This window comes from Equus przewalskii, chromosome 3 (genome assembly GCF_037783145.1).
Source record: "Equus przewalskii isolate Varuska chromosome 3, EquPr2, whole genome shotgun sequence".
In the NCBI taxonomy this organism is placed as follows: Eukaryota; Metazoa; Chordata; class Mammalia; order Perissodactyla; family Equidae; genus Equus; species Equus przewalskii.
Window position 1 is genome coordinate 105425710 of NC_091833.1, and position 24911 is coordinate 105450620.

Below are 24911 nucleotides of genomic sequence, written 5' to 3' on the forward strand. Positions count from 1 at the left end.
AAGACTATTATTCACATTCGGAAAATTATTATTTGCCTGACACATGGTGAATTCTGACTACACACTTGTGAAAAAATGAGCCAATGAATAATTGAAGGAACGTTTGTATTTTTAAATTCCAGTGCTCAAGATCACTGTAAAAGTGGGCATATAGTTCCAAAAAACTTGAATCAGGAGACTGACATAGTCAAATTGGTATTTAAAACTATGTTAATTTTATTTAACCTATATTGGCTTCCTAGAAGCAATATATAATCATCTAAAAAATCTATAATTCACCAAATAGGCCATAGAATGAACTATTCAAATTCACTTCATCAAAAACTCCTATTTTTATACACACCAGAAACAAGAAAATCAGCCCTTTTATTGGCCTCTGAATACTCCACATATATTCATTTTTCCCTCCCAGGTAGACTGTACATTTCATGAGAACAGCGAACTTATTGCCCTGGTTTTTGTTAATCTCCCAATATAGTAGATGGTTACCAGTCCCCTGGCAGTTGGTTATTCATCATATTGACCTCTGTAACTTACAAATACCTCTCTTGCTATATCCACAATTCCCAAACTCGCTCATTCACTGCATAAATGTAGCAACTATGATATCCTAAGGTCTGAGCTAGGGTCCAGGCAATGCAATGGCTCCTGCCTTCAAAGTGTTTACTATCTAAGACAATGGTTCTCACACTGCAGTGTGCATCTAAGTCACCTCTGCAGAAGGGGCCAAGAATTTGCCTTTCTCATAAGGTCCAGGTGATGCAGATGCTGTTCTTTGGGACCAGACTTTATGAACCACTGGTCTAAGTTTCCTCAAAAAATTAAAAATAGAACTGCCATATGATCCACCAATCCCAGTTCTGGGTACATATCCAAAAGAAATGAAAAGAGGATCTCAAAAAGCTATCTGCACTCCCATGTTCTTTGCAGCATTATTCACAACAGCCAAGATAAGGAAACAAACTAAGTGTCCAGAGACAGATGAAAGGATAAAGAAGATATGGTATATTTATATACAATGGGATATTATTCAACCATGAGAAATGAGGACATCCTATCATTTGCCACAACATGGATGAAACTTAGGTGGCATTATGCTAAATGAAATAAGTCAGACAGAGAAGGACAAATACTGTGTGATATCACTTATATGTGCAATCTAAAAAAGTGAAATTCACAGAAACAGAGACTAGAATGGTGGTTACCAGGAGCTGGGTGGGGAGGAGAGGGCAGGGAGGGCAGATGTTGGTCAAGGAGTACAATTACAAGATGAATAAGTTCTGGGGATCTAGTGTATAGCATAGTGATTATAGTTAATAATGCTGTGTTATATACTTGAAAGTTGCTAAAAGAGTAGCTCTTAAATTACTCACCACAAAAAAGAAATGGTAATCATGTGATGTGATGCAGGCGTTAGCTAACGCTATGGTGGCAATCATTTTGTGATATATACATATACCAAATTAACATGTTGTATACCTTAAACTTATACAATGTTATATGTCAACTATATCTCAATAAAGCTGCAGGGGGAAAAAAGAACCACTAGTCTAGTAGATTCCTAGAAATTCCTGAAAGAAATTGGCACACCAGATGACCAAGGCAAGAGCCCAGCTGGAAAGGACCCGGGTCGCTGTACTAACTTCTCAAAGAAGAAGTCACCACATGCTCAACCTCCAAATAACGATTCTTAAAGTCTTGAAAATCCTCCCTCACAAAAATTTAAGCAAGCCAGAACTTCCGATCCTTTAAAAAGAAAATTTTTTTTAACTTCTTAATGAAGATAGACTACAGCATCTGAATCAGAACTGAAAAACCAATTTTACATTTGGGTGCTTTTCTCTTCATTCATAAGTGAACTTGCCAAATTGTGCTAAATATGTTTTACAATGCCTCTTACAAAATTAGATGCTTCTCTGAAAATATGTCCTAACAATCAAAACTGCCATTTCCTTCTTCAAAAATCCTATAAATTTGTGTGAATTTTTAATCTTTTCAGTTTATTAATAATGATACAAAAAAATACATGACTGCCTTCTCCTCGTAAATAATCCAAACCTTATAGATAAAGTAAAGCCCTCCTTAAATCCTCATTTCCGCCCCCACCCGGCCCTGACTTGGAGGCAAGTAGTATCATCTTGGTGTGTATCTTTTTCAGGGTTTTTTTTTTCTGTTCAATTTCACATTGTCTACTCAAAGAAATTTATAACTTTGTTTTTGTTTCTAACATAAATGTTATCATATACACTTTCCTGTACTTGGCCTTTGTTATATATTATATGTTGTTTGTCATATGTTATGTTATCCTTAGGAAATCATTATATGTGGATATATCTCACTATTTCTCATTTCTACATAGCATTCCGTAGTATGGAAATATCGTTGTTTATTATTATTCTTCCTTTTAGAACAGACATTTAGATTGTTTCTAATCTTTTCCTATTGCTAACATTGCTGTTATGAATGTTCTTGGGCATGCCCTGTTTTGAAAAGATTCAAACACAATATTGCTGGGTCTAAGAGTATGTACATTACAAAATGTAATAGACATTGCCAAACAGTCTTCCCAAAAGGCCATACCAATTTGCACTCGCAAAAGCATCCTTTTCCCTACACTCTCACCCACGCTGGATATTATCAAGCTCTCCAAATTTTGCAATATGGTAGATGTTCAAAACCAGCTTTCCTATGAGCATATAAAAAGTATTATCCAATCCCAATGCATCTTGTGAATTTAAATTCTTTTTTAAAAACCTTACCTGCTATAGCATACAAATTGTTTTTATTTGAATTAACTGAGCTTATTTTGCATTTTCTGCCTAAAGAAATTTCCCAAGTAATAGAGATGTCAATATTCTCTGAGTTCACCAATATCCTTTTAAAAAGACATGAACTCCAAAAAGAAATATGTCAAAATATTAACAGTAATTGCTTTCTGGATGATAGGTGATATTTTTTTCTTATTTATTATCTTTGCTGTCTTTTCCAAATTTTCTAGTGGCTAATATTTGTGGTGCGCTTACTATTTTCCAGGCACTGTTCTAAGCACTTTCGTTCTTTATCTCCTTTTATCCTCAAAACAGGCAGATGAAGTAGATACTAACTTTATCCCTATTAGACACATAAGGCTGAGAGGTGAAATAACTTTTCTAGAATCCCACGGCTACGAACGATTTGCACAGGCAGCACAGGCAAGCTGACTCCAGATCTTAACCACCGCACCACACTATCAGCTATGAACATGTATTATTTTTATAATGTGAGTAAATAAAATATGATCTAAATATCAGCTGAAAGCAACTATATTTACTAACCAGAAATCAACAGCATTATGACCTGAGAGCTCATTCCTCCCCTGTGATCTTTCTTACATATTTCAAAGGCAATCTCACCTTCCTAGGCACACCAAATCTCTTCTCCCCAGGCTCACCTCTGCTCAAAGATTTAAAGATACAAGCTTCAACAAACTCGAGGTTTTATAGTCTTTTAATATCCCCATAATTCATTTTTATCAGCTTTCCTTTGTCTCCGGTGAAGACATCTTGTTCTGTAAAACACACACTGTAATTTAACTGTTGGCTCCTTTGTATAGTATTCTTAGCCAGTTTCTGCTTCTTTTTTGAAGCTCCGCAAATCTTGCTCTTTAGTTAATAGTTTATATTTCCTAATATCAATGGGAATGGCCCCAATACCCAACACTGACACACAGTTCCTGCAGCAAAGGCTCTGTGGTTAGGTTTCCAGCTCCTTAGCAGTGGTGGCAATGACTGAGAATCGCCATCAAAGAACACCAACAGATTGCATTACAATCTGTCAATCCTCCTCTAGAGAAAGGAATTGGCAACTCGTTATATTAAAGAACTGCAATCAAGCAGCTGGAATATGGCAGCACATATCGATTTTATGTGAACTGATGAGTTCCAGCGATTTATTATCCTGCACTTTTTGACATAATCTTATCCACAACATCTCTAATACAAATGTACATTCGGCGTGAATCACAATTGTTATTCTAGCCACACCTTGGTGAATATCCTCTGTTTCAGAGATTTAGCTTTGCAGAGTTACAGATAGATTTATTCCAAAGAGAGAATTATGTGCTTCTTAAATTTTAATTAACAAAATATCTGCCCTCTTCATTTGCCTCATGCCAGCAGGAAAATTAAGACAGCTTCTTAATAAAACATTTGTGTCTATCTGTGCTCCGTTAAGCAATAACCTCCTCATCATTTTTCCACATAAAGAGAGTCAACAATTGGACAAAGCAGACAGGCTGAAAAGGGCTGAAATTGCCATCGTAATAGCCACAGTTTATTGAGCAGTCACCATGTGCCCAGCACCGTGGCTTTATTTTAAATGCTCATTAAATCTTCCCACTTGTCCTATGATATAGCATTGTTATCATCCCCATGTCACAAAGAAAGTGAGGCTTAGAGATGGAACGACTTCTATAAAGTCACATAGCTAGTAAGTAGCAGAGCTGGGATTATCTATCAGTTAGCTTTGCTGCATAACAAATTACCCCAAAACTTAATGACTTAAAACACCAACCATTTATTTAGCTCATAGATATGTAGATCAGAGATTTCAGCTGAGTTCAATGATCTCAGTTTGGTCTTACCCATGTGTCTGCAGTTAGCTTCTGGGGAATCTGGGGGCTGGCTGGGGTACTGGGCTCTCATCCACATGGCTTACCATTATCCAGAAGGCTACCTCAGGCTCATTTACATTGTAGCTCAGGGTTCCACGCACAACAAGAAAGAGTAAGTCCCCATGTGCGTATACTTTTTGATCTTCTGCTTGCATTACATTTACTACTCTCCCATTGGCCAAACCCAGGCCCAAAACCAGCCCAGATTTGAGTACAGAGGAGAAAGAAACTCCAGCTCTTGAGAAATCATTTTTGCAGTCTACCACATTTTGCTGATGCCAAAACTCACCATCCTGTACCTCTCCTGGATTTGTTTGGCCTCAGATCTAGTTCTCACCCCTTACCTGTTTTGCTCTGTATCACATGGATGCTGACTCTGGCAGTTTCCAGGCACCTGTGAAAGCCATTGCATAGTAATAGAAAGAGGTTAGAAGACAGGAGGGAAGAGAAGCAGTGTAGACCTCCCCTCCCTCTCTGCCTCAGGCTGCATCCCCAGCTAGCGAGGTCTAGCATGGTTTCAGTCTCCACCTTCTCATGCGTCTTTCTGCCTAGCAAAGTCTTCCCACCATTGGCAATCTCAAGGTTGCCTGCCACCTCATCCTTTGACTTCCTAGCCTTTCCAAAACCTGTGTAACCAATTCTAAGCATTAAATTGCCTCTGTTCTAAATATTTAATGATTTCTATTGTCCTAGTTGAACACTGAGTGCTACATACACTCCCATGACCTTTTGAGCCCCCTAGGTGGAACCATTATGTAATTTCTCTCCTACAGTGCCAAGCACTATGGAAGCAACCATATTCATCTACTCAGAAAACATTTATTGAGGAACTACTAGGGCCAAACACTGGGCTAAGGACTGTGACTGCAAAGCTGAATAAGACCTTACAAAACTAACCCAAAGGAGACACATCTATACACAAATAATAACCGTATTGCAAACTTCTTTAATGAAGATGTAGATAGACTTTATTGGGAAAGTAGTCAGATGTGATAGGTCGGTGCACAAGTTCTGGAGATGGATCACCTAGTTCAGAACCTGGGGCATTTTTACTGTCAATAAAGCAAATTATTTATTTATACTCTCTTCCTCCATGATACAACAGGGGATAATAGGACCAGCTTCATACAGTTACTGCGAAGATCAAAAGCAATAATACCTACCTGGAGCTTAGACTCATGCCTGTCTGGCCCATATTAAGTGTTCGATAAGTGTTAGGTACCACTTTCATGGAAACACAATGGAAGGAACATCCATTTGCTTTGGGGTCAGGGAAGCTTTCTCAAAATGAGGAGGCCTGTTGGAGGACTCTTGAAAGAAGAACAAGTGGTCACCAAACAAAATACTTCTCCCAAAGAAGTTTCTCCCAAATCCCATCTGAAAATGACTCATCCTCTTTCTGACCACACACAGCATTTCATTTTCCTACTCCTGGAATAGCAGTATCTCATCTTAACTCTCGTTACAGCTATTGACACACAGGCTTTATCTGCCCCGTGAAACTGTAAGCTCCTTGAAGGCAAATGCTAGCCTCTCCACCCTTGTCCATCCTGTAAAGCTTAGCACACTGCTTGGCACATAATTGGGTGTGCCGGTTATTAAGCCATTGTTTCTCGCTCCAAACCCCCTCTGCTAGACTTACTGCATGATACTGGGATTGGGATGGCAACCAAATTTCTGCCCTGGGGTTGCAGTAGAGGGTGAATGTGAGGCTGGAGGAGGAAGATGGCAATTGCTCATTCTTGTTTGCTTCCCATTGACAGCCTGTCCGTTTCCGGTTCCTAGGAGAACAGCACCTTAGAAATGCTTCTTCACCTCTGGCAGTGCCTTCCTGGGGCAGCAGCTGAATCCAGCTAGGAGTTTTCCCCACACTGGTAGAAGCAGACTCGTCCTGCCACCCCGTGACACCAGTACCAGTGTCCCTGGGGCCCTTCCACTGAGGCCAGAGTTTCAAATCCATTCAAAATCCTCTAATTTTTCTTTTCAATCTAACCTTATTGAGCTTTATTTTATATTTAAAAAGTCGCCATTTTAATTGTACAGTTTCATGAGTTTTGACATATAATAATGTAATTATAATTCCAATTAAAATACAATTTCCATCACCCCAAAAAGTACCTTTGTGCTCCTTTATGGTCACTATCTCTCCCCATACCACATCTCAGAAAACAAATGATGTGTTTTCTATTTCTAGTTTTGCTTTTACTAGAATTTCATAAAATTGAAATCAAGCAGTATGTACTTTTTCGTGTTTGGCTTCATTTGTTCAGCATAATATCTTCAAGATTCATCCATGTGGTTCCAAGAATCAGTAATTTTTTTCTTTCTTTTTTTTCAGTAATAGGTACTATTACTGTACTCAGCACAAACACCTATGTGCTTTAAACGGATTTCCTCTTTTTTGTTTGTTTTGTTTTGTTTGCTGAGGAAGATTTGCCCTGAACTAACATCTGTTGCCAATCTTCCTTGTTTTGTATGTGAGCTGCTGAAGCATGGCCACTGGCAGATGAGTGGTGTAGGTCCTCGCCTAGGAATGGAACGTGGGCCACCAAAGTGGAGTGAGCTGAACTTAACTACTAGGACACCGGGGCTGGCCCAGTAATTTTTTTTCCTTTTATTGCTGATAACTACTTCTTTGCATAGGTGACTTTGGTTTATTTATCTACTCACTTGTTGTTGGACATCTAGCTGTTTCCAGTTTGGGGCTATTATGATTGAAACTGCTATGCCATTCATGTGCAAGTCATTGAATGGATATGTGCTTTCATTTCTCTTGGGTAAATATCTACTAGTGGGATTGGAAAGTTATATAGTAGTTGTATGTTTAGTTTTCTAAGAAATTGTCAAGCTGTTTTTGAGAGAGGTTGTACTGTTTTATATTCCCATCAGCAGTGTTTGCAAGGTCCAGTTCCCCCACATCCTCTGGCACTTGGTGTGGTCAGTCTTTTAATTTCAGTCATTCCACTGGGTATGTAAAAATATCTTATTGTAGTTCAATTTGCATTTACTAATGACTAATGATTTTTAGCATCTTTCCATAGTAAATTGGCCCATCATACATCTTGTTTTGTAAAGTATCTGTTCAAACATTTTGTCCCCTTGTCGACCGGGTAATTTGTCCTCTACTGTTGCATTATAAGAGTTCTTTGTATATTCTAGATGCAAGTTCTTTATCAGATTTATACACTGGAATATTTTCTCCCAGTCCTGGGCTTCCCCTTTCACTTTCTATAATTGTCTTTCAAAGAACAGATTTGAATTTCAATGCATTTCAAATTATCCATTTTTTCTTTTCTGACTCATGATTATTATGCCCTGAGTAATCTTTGCCTGCCCAAAGTCACAAAGAATTGCTTCTGTGTTTTGTTCTAGAAGTTTTAAAATTTAGCTTTCACATTTAGGTATATTCACCCAATAATAGAGCCTCAAAACATAAGAAGTAAAAATTGACAGAACTGAAGATAGAAAGAAGTTCATTTTGATCAGATATTCAGTACCTCTCTTCCAATAATTGTCTTCTTCACCTCAGGCTGCCATAACAAAATATCATAGATTGAGTGACTTAAACAACAAAAAATATTTTTTCACAGTTCTGGAGGCTGGAAGCCTGAGATCGAAGTGGCAACATGGTCAGATTCTGGTGAGAGCTCTCTTCCTGGTTTGCAGATGGTCACCTTCTAGCTGTGTCCTCACATGGTAGAGAAACAGTGAGAAAGTGCCAGAAGCTCTCTGGTATCTCTTGTTGTAAGGGCACTAACCCCATCATGAGAGTCCTACTCTCATAATATCACCTAAACCTAACTATCTCCCAAGGCCCCATCTCCAAATACCATCACACTGGGGGCTTAGGGCTTCACCATATGAATTTGTGGGGGACACAATTCAGTCCATAGCAATAATCAATAGAATAACTAAATAGAAAATCATTAGGGACAAAGAAGATTTGAGCAACGCTTTCAGTCAACTTGATTTAACTGACATTTATAGAACACTCCACATAACAACAGCAGAATAAACTTTTTTTTCAAATGCACACAGAATATTTACCAGGATACATCATATTCTGGGTTGTTAAAATTTTTTCATGAATTTAAAAGTATGTTCTCTGACCACAGTGGAGTTTTTTGTTAGAATTCAAAAACAAAAACATTGCTGGAAAATGCCTAAATATTTGAAATGTAAATAACACATTTCTAATAACCCATGGATCAAAGACCTCAAAAGGGAAATCAGGAAGTGTTTTGAACTGAACAAAAATGAAAACATAACATATCAAAGTTTGGGGAATGCAACTAAAGTAGTACTTAGGGAGACATTTATAGCACTAAATGCCTATCTTGAAAAAGAAAGAAGATCTCAAATGAACAAATTTTGATTGCACATTAAGAAACTAGGAAAATAAGAACAAATTAAATCCCACATAAGTAGAAGAAAAGAAGTAATAATAAAGATCAGAGTGAAAATCAATGAAACAAGAAAAAATAGAGATAATTAGTGACATCAAAAACTTGTTCTTTGAGAAGATAGAACAATTTTATGCCAATAAATTCAAATTAGATGAAATGGACCAATTCCTTAAAAGATGTAAATTGCCAGGGTTCACATAAGAAGAAACAGATACCCTAAATAGCCATATAGTTATTGAAGAAAATGAATTTTTTATTAAAGACCCTTCCACAAAGAAAAAAATCCAGGTTTAGGTGGCTTCCCTGATGAATTATACCAAACATTTAAGGAATAAATAATACGAACCTGCACAAATTCTTCCAGAAAATTGAGAAGGAGAGACTACTTTCTAACTCAGTCAATGAGGCCGTCATTACCCTGATACCAAAACAGGACAAGGACATTACAAGAAAACAACCAATGGATAACCCCTCATAAACATAGTTGAATAGATTCTGAAAAAAATTATTGTATCAAACCTTCAAACATTACTACTGGGAATTTAAAAGAGAGAAGCCACTTTGGAAAACAGTTGGTAGTTTCTCAAAAGTTAAACATAGAGTTACCATATCACCTAGCAATTCTACTCCTAGATAATCTACCCAAAAGAAAGAAAACATGTGTCCACACAAAAACATGTTCACAAACTTTTGCATTGTCATTAATCAAAACAACCAAAAAGTGGAAACAACCCAAATGTCCATCAACATTTGACTAGCTAAATTAACATGGTATATCTATTCAATGGATGATTATTTGGTGATAAAAAGGAATGCATTACTGATATATGCTATAAAACAATTCAAGGCTCAAAAACATTAGGCAAAGTGTAAGAAGGCAGATATAAAAGACCACATATTGTATAATTGCTATGTTTGAAATGTCCAGAATAGGCAAACCTATACAGATGTTAATTAGACTAGTGATTGCCTAGTGTTGGGTAGGAGGGTTCAATGGAGGAGACTGCTAATGGGTCCAGGGTTTCTTTGGGGGGGGTCATGAAAAAATTCCAAAATTAGATCATGGTGATTATTGTACAACTCTGTAATATAACTAAGACCATTAAGTTTTTTACCTTAAATAGGTGAGCTTTATGGGATTCAAATTATATTTTGATAAAGTTATTGAATAAACTAGCAACTCAAATCCAACAGTATATAAAAAGGATAGTAAATGATGATCTAATGATATCTAAAATATATTTTTATATTTTTCTTCTATAAAAGTGGGGTTTATCCCAGGAATGCAAGGTTTGTTAACAAACTAAAAATATTAAACTTAAAAGTAAAAGCCACAATCTCATTTTAACAAATGCAAGAAAAGCATTTGGCCAAGTTCAACTTCCATTCCTGATAAAACCTATCAGAAAACTAGGAATAAAAGAGAGCTTCCCCAATCTGATAAAAGATATCTACAAAAACTCTACAACTAACATCATACTTAATGGGGAAAGACTGAATGCTTTCTCTGTAAGATCAGTAATAAAGCAAGGATGTCTGCTCTCCCAGGGAGATCAAGGTTCCAGCCAGTGAAATAAGGCAATATTAAAAAATTTTAAATGTTCAGTATAAAAAAGAAGAAATAAAACTGTCTTTATTTGCAGACAACATAATCATCTATGTAGAAGGTCCAATAAAATCTACAAAAAATTACTATAATCAATCAGAGTTTAGCAAGATTGCAAGATACAATATAAATAGATTAAAAGCAATTATATTTCTATATACCAGCAATGAGCAATCAGAAATTAAAATTTTAAAACACCATTGACAATAGCATCAAAATATGTAAAATATAGATAAGGATGACAAAATATATGAAAAACTTGTACACTGGAAACTACAAAACATTGCTTACAGAAATTAAATAAGGCATAAAGGAAAATACATACCATGTTCATGGAACAGAAGACTCAGTTTTGTTAACATGTTAATTCTCCCTAAACTGATCTATAGATTCAATGCAATCACAGTAAAAACTAAAACAGGATTTTTTTTCATACAAATTTGACAAGCTGATTCTAAAATTCGTGTAAAAATACAAATGACCTACAATAAACAACTTTGAAAAAGAAGCACAAACTTGGAGAACTAACACTGTTAGATTTTATAAAAGATAATAAAGCTATAGTAATCAAGAGAGTGTGTTGACATAAATATTGACAAATAGAACAATGGAACCGAATAAAGAAATAGACCTACACATATACAGAAAACTCATTTTCAACACAGATGCAAATTCAACTCAGTGAAGAAAGGATATTCTTTTCAACAAATGGTGCTGGAACAATTGCATATTCATATGGAAAAATTAACTCAAAATGGTTCATAGACCTAAATATAAAACCTAAAACTATAGAAGTTCTAGCGGAAAACCTTTGGAACCTTTGGTTAGTCATGATTTCTCAGTTATAATGCCAGAATCACAACTAATAAAAGAAAAAAAATAATAAATTGGACTTCATCAGAATTTTTAAAATTCTGCTCTTTGAAAGACATTGTTAAGAGAAGGGTAAGACAAGCAGTATAATGGGAGAAAATATTTGCAAATCACATATCTCATAAAGGAATTATATCTAGAATATATAAAGAACTCTTAAAGCTCAATAAGAAAACAAAAGCCAAACCAAAAAACAGACACTTTACCAAAGAATATATACAAATGGCAAGTAAGCTAGTGAAAGTGCAACAACATTAGTCATTATATCCACAATGAGATACCACTAGATACCTACTGGAGGCGAAAGTTTAAAAACACTGACAGTGCCAAGCATTGGTGAGAAGGTGAAAGAACCGGAACACTCATATAGAGCTGCTGGAAATGTAAAATGGTGCAATCACTTTGGAAAACAGTTTGGCAGTTTCTTAAAAAGCTAAATGTATGCCTACCATACAGTCAAGTCATTTACTCAAAAGGAATGAAAGCATATGTCCATTCAAAGACCTGTACACGAATGCTGAAGGCAACTTTATTTATGATGGTCAAAAACTGGAAACAACACAAATGTCCATCAACAGGTAATTGGATAAACTGTGGCATATCTACACACAAAATACTATCCAGCAATAGAAAGGAATGAATGATTGATACATGCTACAACACAGGTGACTCAAAATAATCATGATGTATGAAAGAAGACAGAGAAAAAGAACTCATACTGTATCATTGCATTTATATGATGTTTTAGGAAATGGAAACTGATCCACAATGACAAAAAGCAGATCAATGGTTGCCTGAGGATGACTCAGGTGGTAAGTGAGGGGAGAGAGAGGGATTATAAAGGGGCACAAGGAAACTATTGGAGGTGATGAAGATGTTCATTATCTTTTATGGGGGGCTGTGATTTTTTTTTATTGAGTTCATAATAGTTTACATGGTTGTGAAATTTCAGTTGTACATATTTCTTGTCTGTCACTATGCAAGTGCTCCTTTTCACGCCCCTGTGCCCATCACCCCCTGCCCCCGGTAACCACTGAACTATTTTCTATGTCTGCATGTTTGTTTCTATTCCAGATATGAGTGAAATCATATGGTGTTTGTCTTTCTCAGTTTGGCTTATTTCGCTTAGCATAATACCCTCCAGATCGATCCATGTTGTTGCAAATGAGACGATTTTGTCTTTTTTATGGCTGAGTAGTATTCCATTGTGTCTATTTACCACGTCTTCTTTATCCAACCATTGGATGATGGGCACTTGGATTGTTTCCATGTCTTGGCTATTGTGATTAGTGCTGCAATGAACACAGGGGTACATATGTTACTTTGGATTGTTGATCTCAAGTTGTTTGGGTAAATACCCAGTAGTGGGACAGGTGGGTCACATGGTATTTCTATTTTTAGTTTTTTGACGAATCTCCATACTGTTTTCCATAGTGGCTGCACCAGTTTGCATTCCCACCATAAGTGTATGAGTGTTCCCTTTTCTCCACATCCCCTCCAACATTTGTTGTTTTTTGTCTTGGTAGTTATCGCCATTCTGACTCTCATTGTAGTTTTGATTTGCATTTCCCTAATAAGTAGTGATGTTGAGCATCTTTTAATGTGTCTGTTGGCCATATGTATATCTTCCTTGGAAAAATATCTGTTCATATCCTCTGCCTATTTTTTGATTGGGTTGTTTGGGGGTTTTTTTGTTGAGTTGTGTGAGTTTTTTATATGCTTTGGAGATCAATACCTTGTTTGATAAATGATTTGCAAATATTTTCTCCCAGTTAGTGGGTCGTCTTTCCATTTTGTTCATGGTTTCCTTTGCTTTGCAGAAGATTTTAGTCTGAGGTAGTCCCATTTGTTAACTTTTTCTTTTGTTTCCCTTACCCTAGTAGACACGGTATTCCAAAAGAAGTGGCTAAGACCAATGTCGAAGAATGTACGCATATATTTTCTTCTAGAGTTTTTATAGTTTCAGTTCTTTCATTCAAATCTTTAATCCATTTAAAATTAATTGTGTGTATGGTGCAAGATAATGGTCTACTTTCATTCTTTTGCATGTGGCTTTCCAATTTTCCCAACATCATTTATTAAAGAGACTTTCCTTTCTCTATTCTATGTTCTTGGCTCCTTTGTCAAAGATTAACTGTCCATAGATGTGTGGTTTTATTTCTGGGCTTTCAATTCTGATCCATTGATCTATTTTTCTGTTTTTGTGCCAGTACCATGCTGTTTTGATTACTATATCTTTGTAGTATGTTTTGAGGTCAGGAATCGTGATGCCTCCAGCTTTGCTCTTTTTTCTCAGGATTGCTTTGGCTATTCGGGGCCTTTGTTGTTCTATATAAGTTTTTGGATACTTTGTTCTATTTCTGTGAAAAATATCATTGGGATTTTGATTGAGATTGCATTGAATCTGTAAATTGGTTTAGGTAGTATGGACATTTTAACTATGTTTATGCTTCCAACCCATGAAGATGTTCTATCTTGATTGTGGTGATGACTTTGCAGGTGGTTGCATATGTCAAAACATCAAATTTTACACATTAAATATGCACAGTTTACTGTAAATAGATTATACTTCAATAAATCTGTTTAAGTGATAACTGAATGATTTCTGTCTGCTTTCTGACTGAACCTTGATTGTTATAATAGGAAGGAATGAGGGAGGGAAGGAAGGAAGGAAGGGAGATAGAAAGATACTCTGCAGCATGGAATGGAAAAGGAAAGGAACAGATGGAATGGAATAAAATGGAAAGGTTCCATCCTTTTCAAATCCCCAAAAAAAACCTTTCCCAATAAACTAGAAAATTATCTGTAGTCTTATCATTGCAATTATATATGGAGAAAACACCTTCAGGATTCTTTAGTGTTTGGTGGCACAGAATTAGAGATAGGGGTATATATTAATATGCTTTGATAAACTTTTTGTTTAAAGTAGTATTTCTGAAGGAAGAAAAATATATTCCATAATTTTGTCCTATAGATTCTATAAGTATAGCAATGTCTTCACTTTTTCATTTTAAGTAGTTAGTTGACAGGTTCAGTTGAAGAAGAGGACAGTTCACTGCCTAGTTCATGGGTCCAGCACCAGAAGATCTTAAAACCCACATTGGAATATCTGTGCAGCATTTCCTACCCCTCAAAGGATGGCAGTAGCAGTTGTATCAAGGTTTACTATGAGCTCCACTAAGGAATTTTATTACAGGAAAGCCCTCATGCAATAAACATGTGTGCAATTCTAGGGAAATTAAGAGTAACCCTTTGTGCTGGAGCCTGCTAGTTGACGCTCTTGTCCAGTCTCTCCCTTCTTCCTTTTAATATTCCATCCCCCAACAAGATGTAGCATGGCATATAGCCGGCCAACTGGCTAATACATTTCCCAGACTCCCTTGCATCTAAATATGGCCATGTGACTAACTTCCCACAAATGGAATGTAAACAGGAGTGATGTGTGCAGCTTTTATATCACTTTCTTAAATGGGAATCACTGCCCTCTACTTCTCTCTTTTCCTCTTCCTAAAGACTGGAGCACAAAGGTGGCCATAAAATACAAGGGTCAAAAATGCAGATGTGGACAACACCCTAGTCAATAATGGGGCGACATGATTAAAATAACTGAATTCCTGGCTGACCTTGTAAGGCAGGGTCATCTTGCAATCTTGGACTACTCCCTCCCTCTGAAAAATTAATTGAGAGAAAAATAATCTTCTCTCGTGTGAGCCTCTTCAGTTTGTGGTCTCCCTGCTATAACAGCATGGTGTCTTCTCAGGTAGTTGGGGATCCTTGCCTTTATCCACCTAATCTTGGTATATTTCTTGGAACAAAAGAGGTGTGGGAAGAACTATGAATAAGAGGGAAAGAAAGTGATAATACCGAAGATGAAGGAAGAAAATTCCTAGCCAGAGGGAAAGAAAAAAGAAGAGCTCTAAGGATGATAGAGGAAGTGGACTCGGCCAAAGAAGGAGAGAAGAGAGGGGAGAATCTGCCTAGCACTGAAACTCTTGATTTAAATCAAGAGGAATTTTCCCAGCCAAGAGCATTTCACTTTCCTGCTATAATTTAAAGTCAATAATGTATTTTTGGCAGTGGTGAGTTCTCTAATTATACAGACAAATGTGTTGATGAAGTAAAGTGATATTTCTCTCCATAAAGCAAATACCCTTTGTGCAAATATTACAAGTACTTTGAGCCCTCCATCTTTTAATAAAGTGGACTTTCGTCTAATTTTTCAACTATACAGCAGTAACTAAGAGTCAGATGCATATTTACCTTATTTCCCATTTATCCCTATCTAGTCTTTGTAACAGTTCAGAAAATATGCCATTTCATGACTCTTTGGTTTTTGTAAAGTGAAAATAATTTAATCACTCTTAGAATGAAATATTGCCATCTAAAACTGAAATGTGTGTCATCAGGACATCACTACAAGTCTAACATGCAAATGTGGCATTTCTCTGTCTTTGCCCTACCAGTGAAACACAATCCTGAATTCCCACAATTCTTTTTCATGAAAACTTTGCTAATATCACTCCCATCATCTATATTACCTATTTCTAGCAATAATCCCCTATCAGTTAATTATGGTTACAACAGTGCTATATAGCAATCTCAGCAGCATACAATAATAAGGATTTATTCACCTCATGGCTGTGGGTAGATTGATTTACGCTGGGCTCAGCTGAGCCATTTAACTGCTCTCGTCTGGGCTCACTCACACCTGAAGATTGTCAGGAGGTCAACAGATCCTAGACAGAGCTCGACTACAGCAACTAGTCTCTGTTCCACTTGTCTATCCTCCTGCTCCTGGTAGCAGGAGCAAGCTCAATCATGCAAGCTTTCTTCATGCAGATTACTTTCAAGCTTTTGATCACGTCGTACCTGTGACAAGACATTTTCACACATTGAGGTGTATGGAGCAACTATTTGGGTTCAAAACTGACTTGGCTTGAACTAAAGAAGCCTGACTTATGGCCTATCAAACATACAGTGTACATCTGCTTTAACCGTGAAAGTAAAGATGCATTCTCTTAATGTAAGAATGCATAGTTCCCCTTCTACACCCTATCGGTGACGCCTAATTAGTCCCTTTCCCGACATCAGGGTCATGTTGACTTATTAATCTACAACTGAATACCTCTTTGAAACTTTGATGAACTTGTATCCTGGGTATATTTATTGTATGTTCTTTGTTCTAAAAATGTATAAGACTGTACTGAAAGCCCTGTTTCTCTAGAATGCTTTCTTCCTGTGTGGAAACTGCTTCCCAGATTATAATCCTCAACTGGCTCAAGTAAAACTCACCTTATCTCTCTTATCTATAGAATGGTTATTGGTTATTTTGCATAGAAACCTGTTAACATTCCATTGGCAAAAGCATGTGTCTGAACCCAAAATAAAAGAGTAGAGAAATATACTCTGCCTCTTTAGTGAAATAAACTGCAAAGTCACAGGCAATGGGCATGGATATATGGAGGAGTGAAGAATTAGGGCCATTAACGTATCCTACAAAAACCCCTGTATGGATACATAAAGGGAAAACTTTTTTTCCATACTCTACTCCCAATGCTTCTGACACCAGGTGGGGGGACTTTTCCCATCCAAAACAATTCTTTGGCATCACCTAGGTGTCCTACAATTCAATTCTGACACTACCTGGAGATAGTGTCAGACCCCACAGGGTAAGGGCTCAGTCCCACAAGATTGTCCCCCACTTCAGATACCAGTTGCAAGTCCAGATTGTCACCTGGGCTAGTGACCCACAGCTATAAATCTGAGGTTCTCACAACCCCCTCCTCAGGTTTGATAATTTGCTAGAGTGGCTCACCAACCTCAGCAAAATAGTTTACTTACTAGATTACCAATTTATTATGAAAGGATATTCAGGAACAGCCAGATGGAAGAGATGCATAGAGCAAGGTATGGAGAAGTGGTGCAGAGCTTCCATGACCTCCCCAGGCACACCACCCTCCACGGACCCACCCGAAGCTCTCTGAACTCCATAGTTCAGGGCTTTTTGTGGAGGTTTCATTATGTAGTCATGACTGATTAATCATTGGCCACTGGTGATTAATTCAACTTTCAGCCCCCTTCCCCTCCCCAGAGGTTGAGGGGTGGGGCTGAAAGTGCCAGCTCTCTAGTCACATGATCGGTGTCCCTAGCAATCAGCCCCTATCCTTGATGGGCTTTCAAAAAGCACCTCATTAATATAAACTCAGATGTGGCTGAAAGGGGCTTGTTGCAAACAATAAAAGATATCTTTATTGCTCTTATCACTTAGGACATTTCAAAAGTTTTAGAAGCTCTGTTCCAGGAACTAAGAGGAAGACCAAATGTTTATTCTTATTATAAATCACAATGTCACAAGTACACACACGCGTGCTGATATACACAAACACACACCTAATCTGTTTTGTCTCCTGCTCATGTCTGTCACCTCTCCTTAAGATGTCCTTCCTAAATACCTCCCGATTCAGATATAGTTGTAGCTACCTTGGGGGAGTAAAAGCAAAGACTAGGAGTCAGCCAACATATGTTCTGGATACGTCACTAACCAACTATGTAACCAATGAGAGCTTTGAAAACATTAACCAACTATGTAACCAATGAGAGCTTTGAAAACAATCTCTTCAAGTTTCTTTGCAATTCCTAATTCTCACTTCTGTGTTTAGTCTACCTTCCCATCATCCCCTTCCAACTTCCCACAACCATCAGACATTGCCTTCATTCATTTGTTCAGCAAACATCAACTGGGTGCCTTTTGTGTATTAGGCCCTATTCCAGGAACCAGGAATTCAGAGAAATATTAAGCCAAATCCTCATCTTCCAGGAATCACAATCTAGTGGATAAAACAGACAACTAAAGCAGCAACGCCAATGCCAATCTGTAGTGTAAGGGCCTGACAACTAGCTTTTTTGATTGTAATGTAAGTGCCTGACATTAAGCTTTTGATTGCCAAGACATCCATTTCAAAATCATCTATCTCTATCTAATAGACAGTTGCCAGCTACACAGCTAGATAAAGGGCCAGGGCACCCCACCCATGAAGATCCCCTTTTAGAAAGCCTGGGTAACTTATATAACTAACTGACTATTAAGTGACCCTGCATTTCCCTTCATGAGCTTTAATTCCCACTTTTATGTTTTAAATTCACCAATAAAGAGTGGATCCACAAAACTGGAGGCACCCCACCCTCAACCCCAATAAAGGCAGAACCCCATGTCCACACTCTTTCTATACATATACCCACAACCTCACTGTGTGGCCGTGAGCATGCCATGTACCTTCCAGGACTTGTGAGTAATAAACCCTTTTTTTAACAGTCCCCGATGGTTGTTGCATCTTGCAATCATAAGAACCACAAGGACCCATCTAGCCACCACACCGGCTCTGGTCAGAGAAATACCTGTGGGATCTCTCCTCCAGTAGTCCAGGCCCAGGTGAGTTCCCCCTCCCCCTCAGCATTCCTAGCTGATAGCATCACTATCAATGGGCTGAGATTGACACAAACACAAGTACCTTGATAAAAAGGCTCTGACAAGGAGCTAAGTAAGCTTGAAGAGAGGGCACTTAAACCAAATGGCCTGCTTGCTGTTATATTACATACTAGTGAGAGATGCTAGATGGTTTGTGCAATTGATATAAACATTTCAAGTAATCCACTTCAGCTTTCCCCAAGCTTGGACTGACCCAACTTCTATCTCAAAAATACCAAAACATGTTTTAATTAGGAAAAGGTAGAATTTGAGCATTTCTGCTTACATTTCATCGATGAGGACTTGGTCACATGGCCATGCTTAGCTGCAAGAGAGGCTAGGAAATGAGTTATCTAGCTGGTTGCCAATATGTCTAGTTAAGTCTAGGGACATGAAGTCCAATGCTAAGAAGAAACCGAAATGGAGAATTAATATTGGGGACAATTAGTAGTTTCTGTCACAAAAAGCTACCCTTAACTTCCCTGGAACTCATGTTTCTTCCCTCTTGCAGCTCCGCCATTGTCATCATGTGGCTTCCATCCTGTCATCCAACAAGGCTGAATCGCTCCCTGCCATCATGGCCACATTCCTGCTGACAGGAAATGGGAAAAGTGGAATGGCACACTCCTTCCTTTTAAGTGCATGCCCTAGAAATTGCAGATACCACTTTCTCTTATATCACATTCACCTGAACCTAGCTGCAAGAAAGGCTGGGAAGTGTAATCTAGTAATTGGCTAGCCAGGGGCCCACTGGTAAAACTTCTATTAACAAGGAAGACAAAGAATAGACTTTGGAAGACAACTCAATTCTGTCAAGAAACTAAGAATAAGATAAGCCACAGTTGGGTGTCTGGGGAAAAAAACCTGGGTGGGCTAAATAGGTTCTGTTTTTGCTCAAGAGTCAAAAGCAAATGGTTAAGCCTCATCATGTGTGTGCATGTCTGAGTAAGTATATGCATATCGGCACAAAAACTGTAACAAAGGCATGTTCACAGACTACCCCCTCCCTCTTCAGATGCAAGAGTTTGCTGAATTTGCTGCCTGGCCCTCCTCCCCACTTCTAGAAAGGAGAAACTCTTTTCTGCAGAAAGGAAAACTAGGTTGATCTTCCTAATAAAATGCTGAGTGGGAGTCAGAAGGGAAGAAAGCATAAAAGAGCTAATCAGCCTGGCCCTGATTAACAGGAAGAAATTTTCAGACAATTGAAGAATGAGTTGAGGGAACCTATGGAGAAGAGAGAAGAGTAAAGAAGAGGAAAGGGGATTCTAAAGAGTTTTTTAAGAACCGTATTATTAGTTTTTCTATTAATGCGTAGCTAATGACCACAACCTTAGAGACTAAAAACAACACGAATTTATCATCTCACAGTTTCCTTGGATCAAGAGTCCAGGCACAACTTAACTGGCCCTCTGTTTAGCATCTCACAAAGCTGCGATCAAGGCATCAGTTGTGCTACAGTTCTCGTTTGGAGCATGGGGTTCTTTTCCAAGCTCATCCACTCATTCGGTGTTGACCCAATTCAATTCTGTACGATTGTAGGACTGAAAAAGTCCTCATTTTCTTGCTAGCTGTCAGTGGCTGGGGAGCACTCTCAGTGTCTACAGGTTGCCCACAGTTCCTTGTTTCATGTCTCATGGTCAGTTCACAACATGGGTAAATTTGCTTTCTTCCAAACCACCACTCCTTCTTCTAAAAGCTCCTCTGATTAGGTCAGGCCCATCCAGGACAATCCTCTTTGATTAACTCAGAGTCAACTAGTTAGTTACCTAATCACGGGAGTGATATCCTATCATAGGTCCTGTCCACACTCAAGGGAAAGCGATTACACAAAACAAGTAAACCAGAGAGTGAGAATCTTAGGAGCCTTCTTAAAATACTGCCTACTGCACTGTATGTTTGAATCTTTTTAATATTTTTTAGAAATGAGAATACAGAATGGAATTATCTTTTACTTAAATTTGCTTTTCAAATTGTGTTTTATTAACACTGCTCGAAAACCAAATGCTGGGTTTATGAAAGAGAGAGAGATTTCGTAGACACTAGGGTCTTGAACCGTGGAAAAGGCTGAATAGCTTGTGATCAGCTCTTTGTGTCTCTGAAAGTCTAGTTTCAGATATTGTAATATTAGACTCGCTGAATGTATCCTTTTGAATAAATACAGTCAATTATAGGGGAAAATATCAATATTTGTATTTAGAAAATGCATGTTTTTTAGATATATCAAAATTGCCTATGTAATGCTAAAAAAGGATATCTGTCCTTATGAGAAGAAATATTTTTATATTTTTACATCACCATTAGTATATAACAATGGGTGGTGACTAAGTTTATTTCTGCTTCAAAGATTTCTTAAAATGGTAATTGGAAATCAACCCTAAAAAAATCTGAAAGAGCCATTGTGAAAATGGAGGATGTTTAAAGGTATATTATTAAATAAATCTTTATAAATTCAGTATCCAAAAAAAAAAACCTGTAAAGTGTAGTGATGACCTAATTTTTTTGTATTTTGATGTATTTTACTTCATTTAAAATTCCCAATAATATTTGAGCCTTTGCTTTACTTTCTCCTTTGCCACAGCGAGGGAAGCTAACACTCAGGTTGAATGGCTTCACCAAGACCACACCGCTGGTTAGGAGCACACCCAGAAAGAAACAAACCTAGAATGTTCCACTCTACACTCATATTTTGCAGCTCTGCCACAGTGGTTTCTCAATCATTTATTTATGCATTTAGCAAATGTATATTTAGTGCTTCTATGCTTGGAGAATGGTCGTAATACAGTGATAAACAAATAGAGTTAAGCATAGCCTTCATGGAGCTTCTAGTCTGGTGCATTCAAAAACCCAGTTGAGGAGGCCGGCCCCATGACCAAGTGGTTAAGTTCACGCGCTCCGCTTCCATGGCCCAGGGTTTCACCAGTTCAAATCCTGGGCACAGACATGGCACCACTGGTCAGGCCATGCTGAGGTAGTGTCCCACATGCCACAATTAAAAGGACCCACAACTAAAATATGCAACTATGTACTGGGGGGATTTGGAGAGAAAAAGCAGGGAAAAAAACCCAATATAACTTCTTTCTCCTCATCGATATAAATACAGCTAATTTCCTCATCTGTGTGTCCAGAGCATGTTATATGCAGTACTTTGAGAGTCCACAGTACATTGTATCATGGTTTACTGTATCCTGGACAATAGGCCAAGGCAGGTGCCTTCCAGCCTCCCTTCCCAGGATGCCCCCAAGCTAATGGGGCACACATCTGTCGCAAACCAGAGGATGTGGAGGAAAGGAAGGGAAGGAACACACAACCTCAGTGGATTGTCACTTTAAAGGAGGAAAGGAAAGCTGTACCACACTAAATCAGTGAGACTGCCAGACAGGAAACTCAAGTAATATGCAACGGAAACTGATGAGTTTAAAACACAATTTAGCTGCTGGAAAGAAATTGAGTCTCTGAAAGTTGCTATCACCTCTCTTCTTGCAGCAACAACTTTTATTTCATCAGAATGGCATCTTCATAACACTCTTTTAACACATTATTCTGCTGGTTTATTTTCACCAGAGTTTAACATTTTTCTCCATAGCTCAAGAGCTTCTCCTGAGGGTAATATATAAAAGCAGTGGGCTGCCTATGGAATCCTAGGTAATGTTAATCTAAATCCTCATATAGTCTCTTGTTCTTCTGATTCTGAATTATATTAGCTCTGAAAATTCAGTGTGATACCATATTCATACAGCTATCAGTTAAGAAAATCTTTGTCACCATAAATTCACAACACCATATGGTATAACACAACGTAATATAATATTGCATAGCATAATATAGACTTTCGGAGAGAAAAACTATGTTTACAGAGGATATCATTCTTTCCAAAACTGAAAGAGATCTGTAGCAATTTGTCCTCGGGGAAGAGATTTGACTTTTGGATGACTGAATTTGGTATTAAAATAAGAAGTTACTAACAACTCGTTTATTCTTCCACATACAAGCTCTGGGACTTTGGCAAATCACTTAACTTTTTACAGATTCAATTCTCTTACCTATGGACTGAAGAAAATGATAAACTCTACCTTGCAGAACTGTCATGGGGGTTAAACGAACAATACACAGAACGTACATAGTTCCACAGGTGACACAAGTAACCTCTCAATAAATGTTAGCTACTTTTATGTAACATATACATGTTACGCATACATTCCTTTCTGTCCGTAGTAACCAGGCTCTTGAGAAAGACTCTGAGATACAAAATTAGGAAAAAGTCCACCCAACTTCTTTCCTAAAGAATAATAATATTTCCAGCTGCTGGAGAAACATGTTGCAAATAATCCCGCTCAAGTCTTTTATTAGATTCTTGCTTGACTAATGGGACCACTTCTGAATTTGGCGTTTAGAGTACTCACTAAAGTTATGTTTTACAGAACCCAGTGACATTCCAGTCTCCATGACTACATGTTTTCATCATCCATTATCCATAATTTTTCTTTTTCTGTCTTCTAGAAGAGTTCTCACCGGTTGTGGCCACTAACTGGGCCTTCTCTTTATTTCTCAATATTTACTTCTTTAGCAAAATATTCTTCTTTCTTTTACAGAAATATTCTTCCTATGTGGAGTCGGAGTTCTGACAACTATTACTGCTGTTCTTGCCTTAACCCAGGCCAGCCACCCAGCCTGACCACCTGCTTGTCATTTCCTTAGGCCCACTGCTCCAAGGAAATCCTTCCTTTCTCCACTGTGTGGAATTAGAGCATGAGTATTTGATAAATAAGGCATAAGGAAAACATTTAAAAGGCAGCAAAAAATAACAGAGCTTTATTTTTTCTGCTGTTTTTTTACTTTCCAGATCCCCCCAGTATATAGTTGTATATTTTAGTTGTGGGTCCTTCTAGTTGTGGCATGTGGGACACCGCCTCACTGTGGCCTGATGAGCGGTGCCATGTCCACGCCCAGGATCTGAACCAGTGAAACCCTGGGCCGCCAAAGCGGAGCACAAGAACTTAACCACTCAGCCAAGGGGCTAGCCCCTAACAGAGCTTTTGTTAACTGAATTAATGTCACAAATTTTAGGTAAACTTGTTTTTTTAGGGGTTATTCCAGGTGCAGATCAGAAACAGAATTTTGGCAAATATTTATTGATCTCCAACTTTATGCCAAAAACTCAGCTGAGTGCTAAGGACACAGCCATAAACAAGACAAATGTGGGTCTCTGCCCTCACAGAGCTCAGAATGCAGAGGACAAGCAGGAAAGACAAATGCCAAAGAAATATTTATAATAAAATGTAAAGGCAAGGGTGAGGTAAGTACCAGAGGTTATCAGAGTGAGGCAGAGATAGTCATATCTACAACAATTATGCTGTTGTGTCCCCCCAAAATTTATATTGAAGCTCTAACCCCCAGTGTGATGGTGTTTTCAGGTGGAACCTTTGGAAGGTAAGTAGATTTGGATGAGTTCATGAGAATGGAGCCCCCAGGACGGGATTAGCATCCTAATAAGAAGAGGAGGAGACCAGAGCTCGCTTTCTCTCCAACATATGAGGATACAGCCAGAAGGCAGCTGTGTGCAAGCCAGGAAGAGAACCCTCATCAAGCCAAACCTGCCAGCATCTTGATCTTGGACTCCCAGCCTCCAGAACTGTGAAAAATAAATGTCTGCTGTTTAAGCCACCTCGTCTGTGGTATTTTTGGTATAGCAGCCCAGGCTGACTAAAACAACTCCCTTCCACAGTGTAAAGTAGTGCTACTCAAAGTGTGGGCCATGGACTAATGCCCGTCTGCAAACTGTTTGTTAGTGGTCCATAACGAGACTAAGCACAGAAATTGAGAGTTTAAGTATTCAGAAATTTACAGAATTTTGGTCAAGTAATTTTATGCCTGCTAAATTTTAATAATAAAAAATAGAACTTGTATTTTGTA

The 24911-nt window shown here is 38.0% G+C and overlaps 1 long non-coding RNA gene across 1 annotated transcript; it reads left to right on the forward strand.

Annotated features, from left to right (window-relative positions):
* Positions 1-23474: 23474 nt before the first annotated feature.
* On the forward strand, positions 23475-24662 carry LOC139082674 (uncharacterized). Its single transcript, XR_011538884.1, has 2 exons — positions 23475-24294; positions 24413-24662. It is a non-coding gene; the product is annotated as an uncharacterized lncRNA (long non-coding RNA).
* The last annotated feature ends 249 nt before the right edge of the window (positions 24663-24911 follow it).